Source organism: Dipteris shenzhenensis, chromosome 8 (assembly GCF_047967505.1).
Source record: "Dipteris shenzhenensis isolate YYH24624 ecotype China chromosome 8, Dip_SZ_1.0, whole genome shotgun sequence".
In the NCBI taxonomy this organism is placed as follows: domain Eukaryota; kingdom Viridiplantae; phylum Streptophyta; class Polypodiopsida; order Gleicheniales; family Dipteridaceae; genus Dipteris; species Dipteris shenzhenensis.
The window spans coordinates 2,267,901-2,285,454 of NC_141603.1; the positions used below are offsets into that span (position 1 = coordinate 2,267,901).

The window sequence follows — 17,554 nt, forward strand, 5'->3', positions numbered from 1 at the left end:
TGGTGTATGGCAATGTTCTGTCATACTCGGTGAAAACAAATTCTTTAACATGTAATGGCATTGCACTCTCAATTTTTGGTGATTCTAATACGCTTTCTACATTTACATCCTGTGAAATTAGTACACGTGCGGAAGCATGTGTGTGTGTGTGTGTGTGAGAGAGAGAGAGAGAGAGAGAGAGAGAGAGAGAGAGAGAGAGATGATATGATTGTATTAAAGTCCTCTTGAGACCCTTTAGGATCTATGGACTGGCGATCCCTAAAAAAAATTAAGAGATACACACACAAACACACTGAATTAGTCAATATTAACTGAATATAATTGGGAAAACAACCTCAGCCAAAGGGAGAGGTGAGGATTGAAGCTCCAAATGACAAGTAGAAGTGTGAGAGGGAGGGCCTATACATAGGTGCCTTCCCAGCCTGGTCGGTCTGCTTAGAGCTGGCTGACTGGCTGACCAGCAGGTCGGCCTGGCCCGACCCAGACAGGGTCAGGGTAGGTCGGGTTGTCCCGATCAGGCAGGTCAGGTGACTGGACTGGTTGGGTGCCCAAATTGGGCCCCAACTATGGGCCTGGCTGGCCTACACGAGTCAGCCTCAAACAGGCCACCAACCAGCCTGTGGTTCTTCCTGCAATGAAAGGGGGAAGGGCAGATTAGGGAAAGGAGTAGAATTGGTAGGGAGAGTGTAATCTTACTTGTAAAAGACAGCAAAGATGCTCTCATTTGCTCTCCCTCTCTCCCTCTCTCAACAGATACACTAGGGCCCAGGACAACAGTCGGGCTGGAACCCCCCTGAAGGATTTTATTACTTGAGAGAAGAAGGAATACATAGTTCAGCGTAGAGCTGTTCATACAAAATTCAAACGTAAATGAATCATTACATGAGCTCTTAGGCTCCCTTTCTTGGCAACAAGCCACTTGTCAAATTCTACATTACTTTCCTAATTACATGCCACTAAGGGCACTCTAGAGTCTTCGAAGCATTTGGTCACGTGAACCGCCTCCTAGACTCTTGTTAGGCTCCCGTAGCGCTTAGGAAAATAACTCTTCCTAGTACCTGCAACAATTAATTAAAGCGCACCACCATGGCACCCATTAATTGTTAGCGCTTTGCATGCAAATAACACACTGTGGACTAATTCTAGTCACGGTGGGCGTCCCCAGTGAACACATGTGCACACATAACAAATATAAAAATATATATTTATTCTTTGGTTGACCGAAGCCAACGCCCTTGATCATAATTAAGGGGCTTTGACCAAGGGTCGAGGCGCCTTAATTATAGTCAAGTCTCTCCAACCGAAGTTGGCACAACTCTCCAACCGAAGTTGGCACAACTCTCCAACCGAAGTTGGCACAATTCTCCAACTGAAGTTGGCACATCTTGGTTAACTGTAGTTAATCCTCTTAGCGCATGCCAAGTCTTGTTGATCGAAGTCAACACTCTCTGACCGTAGTCAGCTCTGTGGTTCTCTTGTAAGAAATCCTAGATTTACTATATTTAGAAATGTGCTAAGGAACAGAAAGGAGACTGAAATAGCAGAGAACAAGGAATAATTGTATTGCTTGAGTGTCTGTAGTGTATTTGTAGTGTGTCATCCATACAATTGGGCCTCTCTTATATAGAGAGTGAAGAGTCACACATGAAAAGGTGTGTACTCCAAAGTGTATGTGCATGAAGAGGTGTGTACCCCTTGTGAAGGGTGTGACCCTTGATGAGAGGGTACATTACAATAGGAATGTCTCTTCAATAGAATGTCTCTTGTGAAGGGTTGTGCCTCATAGGAAGTGTCCCGTCGAAAGGGCATAGGGTTGTGCCTCATAGGAAGTGTCCCGTCGAAAGGGCATACCCTTCCACAAGTGTCCATTTATCAAACCATCCATAAGTCTAGAAATAGAGAAAGGAATACGTCACAGATCGTGACATCCCCTCCCACTCAAAATAAGACCCTGGTGTAGATAATGAACTGATGTAGAAAATATCACAGTAAATTCTGAAAATACTGCTGTAAAATGTCAGGGTACTGTTGTAAGTCTTCATCAGATTGCCAAGTAGTGTCGGAGTCGTCCAGATCTCGCCAAAGAACAAGGAATTCCGTGATAAGTCGATGTTGAGTCTCTCGCTGTCAATGGTCCTGAATACGCTCAGGAATAAGGAGAACATAATCGTCTTCGATTTCTGGGACATAATCACTTGCAGGAGGAACTGCTTCATCGCCTGGAATGTACGTCTTTAGCCAAGAAATATGAAATGTCGGATGGATTTTACCCCATGATGGTGGTCATTCCAATTTGTAACTTAAAGGTGAATTTTTCTTGACGATCGAGAAAGGTCCATAGTATCTTGGTCGTAACTTAGGAAACACAGACTTAACCGTCTTATAGCGATGTGGGGCTACAAATAATAACACCATGTCACCAGTGTCAAATTCCAGGTGACGTCTATGTTTGTTGGTAGACCGTTGATACCGCTCTTGCGCTTTTCGCATATGATCCCTGACTTGGAGTAGAATGTCTTGCATTTCTTGAACCAAGATGTCTTGCATTTCTTGAACCAGTTGATCAGCTAGGGCCATCGATGTTGAAGTACAAAATTCGTTGGTACGATCGGAGTGTGGCCATAAGCTGCTTGGAATGGAGTCATGCTGATGGCACTATGGAAAGAGTTATTATAAGCAAACTCAAGGAGTGGTAGATACTCTTCCCAAGCTGCTAGGCGTGACGGAATATAATGTCGAAGCATTTCTTCCAGAACTTGGTTGACTCTTTCAGTCTAGCCATCTGATTCTGGGTGGTAGGCTGAACTGAACAGTAGAGTTGTACCCAAAGATTCGAACAGTGAAATCCAAAAGTGACTGGTAAACTTAGGATCTCTGTCGGATATAATTTTCTTGGGCAATCCATGGTGTCGGAAGATGTGTTGTATGAAGAGTTTGGCGATGTCCGGAGCCTGTGCACTGCTTTTGCAAGCAACAAAGTGTGCCATTTTGGACAATCGATCAACAATTACCATAATCTGAGTGTTACCTTTGGAGGATCGTGGTAGTGTTGTAATGAAATCCATGGAAATACTTTCCCACCTTCAAGTTGGAACTGGAAGAGGCTGAAGAAGTCCTGTTGGAAGTCGTCGGCTTGCTTTCATTTGTTGACAAGATAAGCAAGATGTAACCATTTTGATGACGTCGCTTTTCATCTGAGGCCAGTAGTATGTTGCACTGAGTAATGTTTGGATGGGCAGCATAAGGAACTACATGATGCTCTTTCAACAAAAGACGTCGAACATCCTTGTCATGTGGTACACAGACGCGATCTTGATAATACAGAAGGTCGTCCGTATAAGAATAGGATGAGAAAATCTTCTGTTTGGAAGTCGAAGGTTGATCTTTTGAAAGAACTTGTACTGCTGTGCCGAAGTCTTTATCATTGAAATACTTTCCTTTGAATGAATTCGGAACATCCACAGATAATGTAGAGATTACCATAGCTGATGCTAGAGTTAACGTGCTGAGAGCATCTGCAACTACATTGCGTAGTCCTGGAATGTACTCAATGGTCATGTGAAAGTTGGCCAGAAACTCAACCCAGCGTGCTTGTCGAGCGTTAATGACTGGCTGAGTAAAGATATACTTTAGAGAGTGATGGTCTGTCTTGACCACCGAGTCGGCTCCCATGAGACAATGTTTCCAAGAGCGATAAGCATGTACAACGGCAAGAAACTCCTCATCATAAACCGGGTATCGGGGTTGGATATCGGAATGTTTATGGCTGTCAAAAGCAATAACTCTGCCTTCTTCCATCAAGACTGCTCCTGTAGCGATGTCGGAAGTGTTGGTCATGACCTCAAATGGAAGGTTTGGGTCAGCAATAGCCATAACTGGTGTGGTAGTGAGTGCTTGCTTGAGTTGTTGGAAACTATACTCTGTTTCGGGAAGCCACTGAAAAACTGCTGTGCTTTTCAATAATTCAGACATAGGAGCTGCGATTTCGGAAAACTGATAGACCTTTGTATGGTAGAAGTTTGCCAATCCGAGAAAAGAGCGGACATCATGAACATTCTTAGGAGTAGGCCAGTTTCGGATTACCTCGACCTTCTTGGGATCCACAGAGATGCCTTGAGCTGAAATAACATGTCCCAAATATTCGAGTTGGGTCTTGAAGAACTCACTCTTCTCAATGTTGATGTAGAGAGAATTTGCGTGGAGAACTTCAAAAACCCGGTGAAGATGTTGTTTGTGCTCATGTAGGGATCTGCTGAAAACGAGGATGTCATCGAGGTAAACGATGACGAACTTATCGAGGAAAGGCCTGAAGATGTCGTTCATTAGTGTCATGAATGTGGCCGGGGCATTGTTTAACCCAAAAGGCATGACGAAACATTCATAGTGTCCATACTTTGTTCGAAAAGCTGTCTTGTACTCATCGCCTTCTCGTATGCGAAGTTGATGATAACGTGAATGAATATCAATCTTTGAGAATTGTGTTGCGTGTAGAAGTTGATCGAAGAGGTCATCGATGCGAGGCAATGGATACTTGTTTTTGATAGTGAGCTTGTTGAGGGCTTGGTAGTCGATGCAGAGGCGCATTGACTTATTCTTTTTTTCCACAAGTAGTACAGGAGATCCGAAAGGGCTGCGACTGGGCCGAATGTGGCCTTTGTCGAGTAGTTCGGTGACCTGTCTTTGGATTTCTTTATTTTGAGTGTAAGAAACCCGATAAGGAGGTTTCGATGGTGGATTACTGCCGGGAATAAGTTCGATTGGGTGATCCACTGGTCATCCAGGTGGTAACTGCTTTGGCAATTCTCGTGGAAAAATATCTAGGTAGGGCTGGGAAAAAGGTTGGTTGAGGTATTCAGGAGGATCCTTTGTTGGTGTCTCCTCTACTGCCGCCCGTGGAAAAATATCCAGGTAGGGCTGGAAAAAAGGTTGGTTGAGGTATTCAGGAGGATCCTTTGTTGGTGTCTCCTCTATTGCCGTAACCAACAGAAGTGAAGTCTTTACTTGACGTTTACGAACCCACTTCTTTACTTGTAGGGCAGAGGCAACTGGGGTTGAAGGAGAGTCCCTAGAACCAGTTAGCTCAATAAGTTTTCCCTGGTGGACAAACTGGATAGTATGGCTGCGAAAACTGAATGATGGATCATAGTCGTAGAGCCACTTTGTCCAAGTATGACATTGTACCGAGAAAGAGGCATGATGTCGAAGTTCAACTTGTCCGTATAATGTTGGATGCGAAAAGACAAGTTTTTGATCCTGGTGTTGCACAAGAAAGTAGTTCCATTGGCGAGTTCAATCTGATAGTCCATGAGACTAGGACTGGTGGTCAACCGAAGTTTGTCGACCATAGAACTAGCTAGAAAGTTATGAGAGCAGCCACTGTCGATGAGGATAGTGACCGTAGTTCCACAAATCGATCCTTGAACACAAAGTGCTTGAGTGGCCAGGGAAGGTTCGGGGTTGCTGGCAAGGCTCAGGTGGATGGTATTTGCCATTCGAGCAGCTTTGCCTTTCTTGTCTTGTGCTGGGGTAGCATCTTCTGTTTGGGAAGTACAAAGTCCTTTTGTGTTGGAGTTGTTCTTCTTGTCAGTGGCCGCACCTTTATGTTAGAGATGACGGTAATGACTTTGTGAAGAAGAAGAGGCGCGATCCTTGGAGGAGTGCTTCTGTTGGAATCCAGCATACGATTTCTGAGACTCGTGGGGAACTTGAGACTGTCGCTGACCTTGATTTCCTGAGTTTTTTCTAAACCTGGGGTTATCTTGAGGGCGAGCACCTTTGGCCATAGTAGAGTTCTGTGTTCGATTAGCACTCTGCTTCCCTGTGTTTTGGAAATTTGTAATGCGCTCTGCGTAAGCAATAGCGCCAGCTGTGGTGGTGATGTTTGCTTTAAGGACATCAATGCGTAACGAGGGATTTAGGCCTGAGATGAAAGCATGAAGGCGATCATCCTCAGTTAACCCATCAATCTCCAGCACCAATGTGGTGAATTGAGAGATGTAGGAAGACAGGGAGCCTGTTTGCTCCAATTGTCGGAGTTTTGATCGTGCTTGGAAGTCCGCATTGGCAGGTATGAACTGCTTACGGAGCACGTGTTCAAAACGTTCCCATGTTAACACACTTTTGCCGTCCTTTAAGTGTCTTTGCCACCATAGAAAAGCTGTATCCTTGAGGAGGGAGGCTGCCAAGGCGATCTTTTTGCCTTCAGTGAGGTCAACAGTATCAAAATACATGCGCATTTTTGCGGGCCATTGGTCAACTGTTCGGCGATTGCGTTGACCAGTGTAGGCTTCCGGAAGTTTGATGTCAAGTCTTTTAGTTTTGGAAGCTTGAAGTAAACGGTAGAGGGCACGTAGTTCAGTGCTTTCTACCTCTGGTGGGAATGAATCCGCATAGTCGTCTGGTTACGTCACGTCATCCTTTGTATGTGTGGTACTGCAAGAATCTTGGAGTTGTTGGACTTTCTGGACCAAGTCGGAGATGCTGTCCTAAAGCTGGGAAATTTGAAGTTGCAGTAATGTTTCGCCTTATATGTTGACTTCAGGGGTCATTTTTGGACTTGAGTCTTTGATCTTTGGAGAGGCTGCACGTGAGCGTTGCGACATATTTGAGGTCCCCGTGAGAAAAGCACGAACCTGCGCTCTAGTTTGTACCATTCCTGGAACTTTCGGGCTACTCCCTGAGGTTGCTCATGTTGGAGGGGGCAGGCGAGGCAGGATGGAACCATCCGTGGAAATCTGGTAAAGGAGGTCCTGTCTGAGGTAACATTGGTGATGCCGAAATGGGTGTTACTGCTCGTGAGAGTACATGAATAGGTTGCAGAGTCCACGGATCTAAGAAAGGATAAGGAGCTGCTGTCGGAAGTGGAGGATATCCAGGAGAAGGAGTGCCTTCAGAGTGTAAATACTGTCTTGGGGAAGGTACAACCTGTATAGGAGGATATCTGGGAGCTGAAGGAGGTGGAGAGTACCCTGGAGATGCCGAAGGTGAGGGGTAAAATTCTCTCCAAAGATGGACAGCAAACTCTTGAGGAATATCGGGTTCTGGGTATCTTCGTGTCTCGTGGAACACAACCTGGACTGTGCTGAGGAAGTAATGTAACTGAGGTGCCTCACGCAAAAGGTATAGGATGTGGTCCAAATCACTAGGAGGGCACGTGACATAGAAGACCCACGATGCCAAAGCTCCGAAATGGGCTGGTTGTGGAATCTGAACACGATATTGTGTAGTAGATGATGCCTGAGGTGTCCTTGAAATGCCGGGTGAATTACCAGGGGTTTCCATGCTTTAAGGAAGCCTCTTTCATTTGCTGTAATTTGATAATGACAAGAGAATCCTCAGAAGTAGAATGGAAAGAATCCACCTGGCATTGATATAATCTGCCAAATTGTTGCGTAGAAAAGGCCTGCAGATTTCTGTCCGGAGGTCCATGTTGCAGTGGGTTGCGAGGAGCAGATTGGGGCCTGTCTGGTCCGGATTGGAAAACAGGAACAGGGTGCTTTTAACAGGCTGTCTTCATCGCGAGAGGAGGGCTGAACTGCTGCTGATCTGGCAGATAATGTAGCGCAACCAAGGGGGGGCAGGCTGTCTATGACGAAACAGGCTGCAGATGTCCAATGCTGGATCGCAGTAAAGACTGGCGAAACAAGGGGGGGGGGGGGCAGGCTGTCAATGGCGAAACAGGCTGCAGGCTGGAGCGCGATAAAAGGCGTCAAAGGCTGCAGGCTGGATCACGATGGAGGCTGGCGAAACCAGGTTGCAGGCTTTGCAGGGATTGGCGCTGATTTGGCGCTGCAGGCTGGCAGGGAACCAGGGCCGAAAAACTGGCGAGGGCAGGGGCTGCATATGGCGAGGGGGCAGGGCAGTGAAATGGCGAGGGCTAGGGGCTGCGCAGGAAGGCCAATCTGTTTGACGAAAAACTATACGGGCGTTGAAATTGGATTGTCCCTTTTTGTCTTTTCGTTTGTGCTGCCTTAGGTTGGGTGGTTGCCCAAAAAATTAAAGGGTGGGTTTATTTAACCCTTGGGTAATCTAGGGTAGACCTAAGGTTTGGGGCTGGGTTTTCCTTTTTAACCCCTCTAGGTGTCCTTTTTATAAGTGCTCGGTGCCAAAAGGTGTGCCTATTCGAAGGGGTGTGACCCTTGGAATAGGTGCACCTTTTCATGAAGGGGTGTGTCCCTGTTTTTAAAAGGGGTGTCCTCACATGAAGAGGTGTGTCCTTTTTTCCACGATGGGGTGTGTTCCTTGGGTGAGGAGTCAAAACTCTTCATCAAAAGGTGTGTCCGATGGTGGAAAAGGTGCGTCCCTTGGTTTTGGGACAGCCCAAGCACATGAAAAGACACGATTTTTGTCGTGTCCATTCACATCAACTCGTGATGTGTGGGAGATGGAGAGGCCATAGATGACTTTAGGCAGGGTTGGCGCTAAAAATTTTTACGCTCATCCTCTCCATCTCTTCCATGCACAATGTGCACGGATATCCTTCTAGCGGAAAAAGATGTATCAGATCGGCGCTAGAAGGTGGGGGGCATTTCCTACAGGCAGGAGTGAAATTTGCTCTGATACCACTGTAAGAAATCCTAGATTTACTATATTTAGAAATGTGCTAAGGAACAGAAAGGAGACTGAAATAGCAGAGAACAAGGAATAATTGTATTGCTTGAGTGTCTGTAGTGTATCTGTAGTGTGTCATCCATACAATTGGGCCTCTCTTATATAGAGAGTGAAGAGTCACACATGAAAAGGTGTGTACTCCAAAGTATATGTGCATGAAGAGGTGTGTACCCCTTGTGAAGGGTGTGACCCTTGATGAGAGGGTACATTACAATAGGAATGTCTCTTCAATAGAATGTCTCTTGTGAAGGGTTGTGCCTCATAGGAAGTGTCCCGTCGAAAGGGCATAGGGTTGTGCCTCATAGGAAGTGTCCCGTCGAAAGGGCATACCCTTCCACAAGTGTCCATTTATCAAACCATCCATAAGTCTAGAAATAGAGAAAGGAATACGTCACAGATCGTGACATCTCTGGTTAACCGCAGTTAACCCTCTTGGTAATGAACCAAGTCTCCCCAACCGAAGTCATGTTTACTTGACCAGAGTCAAGTATCTTTGACCGTAGTCAATTCTCTGACCATTAAAAGAACTCTTTGACCATAATTAATACATATGAAAACTCTTTAATTATGATCAAATAAATGGTCAACTGTACTTTGACTTAGGATATTTACATTGTGGTGACATCCCCTCGGCTTCTATTCAGTTGACGTCAAGTGAAAAGCTTCCTTGTAAACATCCAAAAGCTGTGGATGATCGGATAACATGTCTTCATCCATCCACTTGGCATCTAATGCCGTATAAATCTTCAATTTTACAAGATACCTGTAAAACTCCTTGCCTTGAGGGCCTTTGCGTACAGTATGGTACACAATCTGCTCTGGCTGAAGGACCTCCTCTAGCTCATCCACTTTTGGTGGATCCTTTGATACTGGGTTTGTAGGCTCTGGCCCCTGGAACTTCTTTAGGAGACTCACATGGAATGCATTGTGAATCCTCCAATGCTCTGGCAATGCTAACCTATATGCAACCTCATTTATTCTTTCTGTAACCCTGAAAGTGCCATAGTACCTGGGAGATAACTTTGCATACACTTTCTGTTTGCTTTAAACTTACGGAGCCTAGCTTTCTCGAACTTCAAAAGTACCCAATCCCCTTCCTTTAGATCTAACTGTCTCCTATGCTTATCTGTAGCTCTTTTATGTTTCTCTTGAGACCTTTCAATTGCTGTCCGGACTTGGCTATAAGCTGTCTGGAGGTCTCTCACAAACTGATCAGCTGCAAATATTTCATCCTTTGTCCTCAGGATAGGTGGCAGAATCACCTTCCCATAAATGACCTCAAAGGGGGCTTTCCCTGTAGAGCTGTGTACTGTATTATTGTAAGCAAACTCTACCAATGGTAGGTACTTTTCCCAGTCTGAACTTTGGTCACCCACGTAGCATTTCAGCATATCCAATGCTGTAGAATTTGCTACTTCACTTCGACCGTCTGTCTGGGGATGGAAAGAAGAAGAAAAATTCAGATTCGTCCCCATATTATCAAATAAAGCTCTCCAGAATAGATTGGTCTCGATCATTGACACTGGACTTAGGCATACCATGGTGCTTAAAGATATGTGCCATGAAAAGCTTAGCCTTATGATCTGCCTGTATGGTTTTGCGAACCGGAATGAAATGAGCTTGCTTGCTGAATCTATCAATGATAGTCCAAATTGTTAGAAATGACCCAACAGAGGTTACACACAGCGGAAGACTTATAGTAATGCCCAGGAGCTCACACAGTGTGCGTGTGGGGTGTGGAATCACAAACTTCTTTACTTAGTGTGCATCACATAGATGTGCAGACTCATCAATAGACAATGAACCAGCCAGATATAGAAGACACCAAAACTCATATATTTCCGTCCAAAACTATGGACACAATACAAAAGAGAGAGATCCAGAGTCCCACCAATGGTGTGGTCCTCTGATCTAACCACAAGGTCCTTCTCCTATCTGTCGGCTATCTCTAGACTCGAGCCCACGTGCTCCACCTTGAGCATAAGTAGACTTTCCGTCCAGATCACAACACCTTGCTGCCCTGAGAGACAGCCAAGGTTCAGCCCTTGAGAGCTCAGTCTGCAGCACACCTCCTACTCTCCTTCACCTCCAAGATGAGGCCCAAGGAAATGTCTTCTGGCTGCTCCTGTCTGCTGCCTGTTCTGCTGAACTGTTGGATAATGAAATGAGGCAAGTGCCTCTCCTTTTATGGGCCCCAAGGCCTGCTGCAGAAAACCGACCAGCCTGCCCTAATCTGGCCGACCAGACTGTGGCTGGTCCAGCCCTTTAAGGGCTCTAAAGCTGGGGCCCTTTGGCCCACACTTCTAGGATGTGGCCAAGATATTCAACCTCTTCTGCCATGTGCATTTGCTGGCTTTAGCAGAAAGCTGATGCAATCTCAAGATTTCCAGGACTTGTTTTGACATGTTTGATATGTTCTTGCTTGTCCTTGCTGTAAATGAGGATGTCATAAAAAAAACCCAGCACATATTTGTAAAGAAGAGGCTGCAAAATCTTATTCATGAGTGCCTGGAAAGTCGCCGGTGCATTGGTCAATCCAAAAGGCATAACTTTGAACTCATGTAAACCTCTTTCTGTGCGAAAGGCTATCTTGTGCTCATCTCCTTCTCTCATTCTGATTTGATGGTAGCTTGACCTCAAATCAATCTTAGTGAAAAACTGAGCACCTTTGAGTTCATCAAACAGGTCATCTATCCTAGGGATCGAAAACCTGTTCTTGATAGTAGCCCTATTCAAGTCTCTGTAGTCAATGCACATGCGGTATGAACCGTCTTCTTTTTAACCAAGAGCATTGGGGATGTAAAAGGAGAGGTGCTATGAGAGAGAAAGCAATTCTCGTACTTTGTGTGGTCACTTCTTCTCGTTCTCCCTTCGAGAGACACGGAGCCTTATTAATTGGCTTGCTACCAGGCTGAAGCACTATGGCATGATCAACATCTCTTCGTGGAGGCAACTGTGAGGGCATATCAGCAAAGACATCTGCAAATTCTGAGAGCAATTTCTGCATATGACAATCCTCAACATGGGAAATGCTGAGAAACTGACACTTTCAGTGCATAGATGGCACACTCCTCCTTGATTTCTCTGGCCAGATGCTTCGCTGAAATGACTTGCAATTTAGGGGTTGCAATACCATGCAATGTAATAGATCTTCTCTTGCGAACAAAGCTGAGTGACAAGGCATTTAAGTCCATGCTGATTTTGCCCAAGGATTTCAGCCAATCACAGCCCAGGACAGCATCGATTGGGCCCATATCCAATGCCAAGAGATCCCTAACAAAATCATAATCCTTAGAGAGCTTGATCCTTGCATCTTGGCAAATGCTGTCCATTTGCCACCTCTACTCTCAACCCATGATCAATCTGAGTAGCAATCAGTTCCACCTTGTGTAAGGTCTTAGAATTGATGAAACTATGAGTGCTATTGCTGTCCACAAGCATGTGAACAGTCTTGCCATTAATTTGCTCTCTCAATCTGATACTTTCAGCAGTTTTAGCACCCATCAAGGCATGAAGAGAGATGGTATAAAGTGTTGGCTGGGCATCCCAATAATCTTTGTCCACAGGAGCATTTCCACGAGAATCCTCACGTGCATGAAAATCCCTAGCAACCTGATGCTTCATAAGAAAAGACGTAGGTCTTCGACCTTGCATACCACGAGTGCAGTGATGACATATCATGAATACCATGACCAGTTGCACCACCCGGATCAAAAGGGAAATCAATCCTCTTCGTGGCTCCATTGTCAGGACCCTCATCCGCATCATGTGATCTTGTTGTCTCATCATGAGAGGCATCGAATGAATCTGTGGCATCAACCAAATCCTCATCATCAGAGATTTCAACAATGATATTGAGCTTGGCTGAACTAGTATTCCACATCTTGCAAACATCCCGATGCTCAGGGGTCCATTTCTCCCCACACTTAACCTCCCCATCTGTAAGCCCCCAAATGAGGAGAGCGTGGGGGAGGGAGACCTAGGGCTGAAGATGCCCAGAGAAGAGAGAGGGGGGGGGGCGCCACATGGGCAGCACCTCACAGCCAAGAGAGAAGAGATGGCTGCCACATGGACACCAGCAAGGCTGTCATGTGGGCAGCACCACCTGGACATGGCGCCACATGGTGGATGACATCAGCATCAGTACGGGCTGCTGCAGGGCAGTGTACAGCAGGTAGCAGGGCAGCACAAGAGCTTGGCAGAGGCACAAAAGATGGTGGGACAGGCAAGGACCTGTACGGACAGGTATGGCCCCTATACGGCAGCATGGCGGGTGTCTACAGGCAGGGACACGACCTGCAAGCAGAGCTGGCACATGGCGCAGCATAGCAGGAGCAGAGGTGTGCCTTGTGGGCAAGATTGCGACCTGCAGCAGGGCCTGGAAAAGGGAGGACCTATGGGCTGGACCCCGCATTGGAATGGGCCAGCAAAGGGCCCTAATGGGGCTGGTTGGGCTGAGCCAACCAGGTCGGTTGGGCCAGCCAACCAGGTCGGCCCAGTTAGGGCTGGCTGGTCGGTCCATTTGAAAGGGCCTTGTGACCTATAAAAGGAGAGGCCCCTTGCCCTCATTTTCACATCTACTGCAGCAGCACGTCAGGGAGCAGAAGGAGCAGCAGACCAGCAGCCTATGAGCCTACATCCAGGAGGACATATAGGCTGGAGAGTCGCAGACCTAGCTTAGCAAGGCTGATTCACAGGTAGTAAGGTGGAGAAGAACACTGTGGATAGAGAGTCTACATACGGTCGAGGTGGAGCACGTGGGCTTAGAGATCTAGACGTGCTTGACATCTAGTAGGAGAACCTTTTGGTATTGTATCTTGTCCTATTTTGTGGACGGACGGAAATATAAAGTGTTGCTTCTATATTTGTCTTTGAGCATTGTCTATTTACTGGCTTGCACATCTATGCACATTAAGTTAAGAAGTTTGTGATTCCACACCCCACACCACACTGTGTGAGCTCCTTGGCAATTCTATCAGTCTTCCGCTGTGCGTACGCTCTGTTGGGTCATTTCTAACACTTAAAGCATAAGTTTGCCTTTTTCTAGCTGTCCATTATGGCCCTGGTGTATTGTTTAATTTCTGAATTTTCATTTGCAGCAGTAGGCTTAGTTCTTGGTCGGCATTTGATGGCATGTATGGCCTGGCATAGGGCATTTTACGACCTGAAACAGTAGGAAACCTTGGAAAGGGTGCTGCTGCAAATTTTTTATCATGCTAGTCACCCATCTCAGGCTTCTTATCAGCCTCATTTGCAGCACCATGTATGCTGCCCGTTCCACTCTTATACTTGCTGGAATATTTCAGTTCAAATACCTCTGCCAGCTGAGCTGCCCTCTCAATAGTTTGAGGGTTGCATCTTCACATCTTCAGCCAGAGAAGGACTTAATCCCTGGATGAAACGCAGCAGCTTTCCCTTTTCAGATACATCCTGCACAAACAGGGAAAGCCTCCAGAAGCGCTGCAAATACTCTTGGACCGTACCAATGCAATGAAAGGGGGAAGGGCAGATTAGAGAAAGGAGTAGAATTGGTAGGAGGGAGAGAGATGAAGGGGAAGAAGGAGAGGAAGTTGTAGAGGGAGAGGAAGAGAGAGAGAGAAAGAGTGAGGGGAAGAGAGAGATAGAGAGAAATTGGGAGAGTGAGTAGGCAGCACGTAGGAGGAAAGAGGTGGGAGTGATAGGATTATACGTCACATCAAAAGGTGCTACAATGAGTGGTGGATGGAGACTTATATAGTCCCTCCACATGTCCCACCTAAAAATCCCCCTAGAGGGCCTCTAAATTAGCCCATTTCCCCCCTTCATTACACTGCCCTGACCCTGTCAAATATGACCTGGTAATTTTGCCTGGAGGAGGAATGTTTATGTACTCCTCTCTGCGCCACAAAGAAGCCTCTCTTAGTACACATGAGATGCCATAATCTCTAACGTCCTCTCTGCAGCTCATGGTGTACAAATGATCTGAAGAAGCAAGCCGACAAAGATGCAACCATGGGACCATCCAGCATGGCAAATAGTGGATTCACCTTGGAGAGAGCACCGGACAGCCTAGATCCTTGAAATATAATGCCATGTCGAACAGCGAATTCCTCATTTTGATTTCCCATACTAGTCTGCATGGAATTCCAAATGGAGAATAATGATCTGCGGGACAGCCCATGCCCAATATTCTCTGGTGTACACATCACGTCTCAGAACCTCGAACAATGAAGTCCAAAACACATGGTGTCCATGGTCTCTACGATGTTAAGGAATGAAATTTGAACATCTCTGGTCCATATCTCCACAGTTTTGCCTTGCCTGCCAGACTTTCAAATGATAGGAGCTGCATTCAGCCCGCTCTCGTGCCCACATGTCGTCTCTAGCTGTGACACGTGCAGGAAGTCGTTCCTTACTGTTTGGTGCAATTTGGAGTTCCTGGGCTGTAGCTATGTTGGGAGCACCGGATTGGGGTCTGAAGATGAGTTTGACTTCATGTCTCGGCCTGAGACTTGCTTTTGTCCTTGGACCAACGATCCTTGGCCAGATGCCCTCTCTTCCCACATGCATAGCACCTTTGCCTTCCTTTCTTGTGTATTGCCGAGTATGCCTCACCACCTTTAGGAGGCTTCGTCATCTTACCTTGAGATAGGTGAACCGATTCCTTTTCTAGGAGAAGGGAGCATAGGTCCTTGAAACCGAGCCGACTTGTCCTGACATGGCACCGCAACGCTCGAGCAACCATCTCGTACTTTAGTGGGAGCTTGGTGAGGATCATCGCAGCCAATTGAGAAGAGGTTAATGAAGCATCCATTGCCAGAGCTGGTCATATATGACCTTCACTTGCATTGGGAATTGCTGAATTCAGGTCCATCTGGTTGCCCCTGCAAAGTGACAGCCCTCGTGGATGAATCCCTGGCATAGAGATCCTCCAGTTTGAACCACACTTCCAAAGCATTGGTCAAAGTCTGGAATGCTGGAGACACCTCTTTTGAATTGGTCTGCACCCATCACAGAATGCGCCTTGGAATCACCCTCCTGCCACTCTTGTAACTCTTCCAAAAAAGCATCCTCACGGTCTGCATCCCAATGGATCGAGCTCCGTGGACGCTTCAGCTTTCTCTTGAACCCTGAATGATCTCCTAAAGGCCCTTGTGAATGGACCAAAGCTTCATGTTCAGCTTCCAACTGGCATAATTAGTTCCGTTGAGTTTGTCCTCCTTACTCGTACACGGGGTCCCATGGAACCACTCCAATCTCACACACCTTTGTTGAATCTGGAAAAAAACAACCCTCAGGGCAGAGAAGAAGAGAGGGAAGGCGGGATGAGGGGTGGCAGAGAGGAAGAGGCTGCTGTGCTCCTATGCTGTCCACACCTCGGGCAGGCTGCTCCGAACAGCCTCCTTTGACCTCTGCCTCAAATCACCTTGTACCAGTCTCATCAATCGTGGATCAACCCCTCGATTTGCCTTCAGATCTGTGTCACAATGCTCGGACTGGGTTGTAACAGTAGGAAACTCTAGGGTTAGCAGTCAGCCACTTAAATGGGGCCAGTTAGCCTTAAATCCCCGGGGGTCCCATTCATTTTAAATACTCTAGTATTCTCTTGTACTTTTAATAGAGGTTCTAGGTTTAATTGTAGGCTTGCCACGTGGCAGCCTGATGTACTAATCCCATAAGCATATGTGTGCTGCCCACTTTTCCAAAAATATATAAAGGGGCTCAGCTGTACTCTTCACTCATTTTACACTAATGCAAAGTACACTCATACTTTTCATTGTTCCTAAGCATCAGCCTACCAGCTGCTAATGCCAAGAAGACACTTTCAGCTTGCCAGCCACATGAGAGCTGTTGGATCTCATGTCCTCTTCCCATAAGAGAGATTTAACCCTACCCTTTACTACTACTACTTATTTTACTGCGTTTTCTGCTAAAGTGGACCATAAATCTAGCGGTAGTTAGCAGTTATAGTATAGATCTTGTTTCATGCGTTAACTCTGCGCTCTCCTGGTCCCTAGTTGACCTGGACGTCTAATACCATGAAGCATACAAAAGAGAGAGAGAATTTGACACCGCATTAGGCAATGGCAACTGAATATAATGTGGAAAACACCCTCAGCCAAAGGGAGAGAGGTGAGGAGCGGATGATAAGAAGGTTGTCTACCTCAAGTAAATTCTTTGTATAAAGACATAAGACGCAAAAAATAGTAAAAAAATTGACACACCCATCACGGTAGCTAACTAGAAAACGAATATTGGCTTTCATCTTACCCTTAACTTCACAAAATGGTTACACCCGATTATGCAATGACCCCTAGTCTCGGGAGTCCACCTCAAAAGTTTTAGTGTACTACGTGCATTTAAACGGAGGGGTATTTTGGAGGTGTGAGAGGGAGGGCCTATTAATATGTCCCTTCCCAACCTGGTCAGCTTGCTTAGAGCTGGCCATTTGGTTGACGAGCAGGTTGGGCTGACCCGACTAAAAGGTCAGCTTGACCCGACCCAGATCGGGTCGAGTTAGGTCGAGTTGTCTCGACCAGGCAAGCCGGGGACTGGACGCGGTTGGGTGTCCAAACTGGTTCCCAACCCTCAAACAGGCCACCAACTGACTTGTGGTTCGGGCCTGACCTGGCAAACATGCCCAAGTACGTGGCATGGAGGAAGAATGTTTTACCTACGCCTCTCTGGGTGGGCATGATAGAAATGGGTGATAGAGAGCAGGAAGCTAGAGAGAGGGAGTAGAACGTCGAATGTGCAATAGAATAGAGTTTGAACAATACAAAGAGGGGATAAGTTTTTGTCTAAGTGACAAATCCCATTCTTCACTAACCGTAGTTAGTGAACTAACTGTGGTTGGGGAAAAAAAGCTCTAAATGAGGGAAAAGTGCCCCTAATCCACTTATTGACTTTACATTGGTCACTGCCTAGAATTTATCAATAATTCTAGCACGCCCTTGCAGTGCCA

The 17,554-nt window shown here is 46.3% G+C and overlaps 1 protein-coding gene across 1 annotated transcript in view; it reads left to right on the forward strand.

The window, feature by feature from the left end:
- The window catches only part of LOC147898949 (Class II aaRS and biotin synthetases superfamily protein), a 49,044-nt gene that overhangs the window by 2,569 nt on the left and 28,921 nt on the right, over nucleotides 1-17,554 (forward strand). The window lies entirely within an intron of this gene.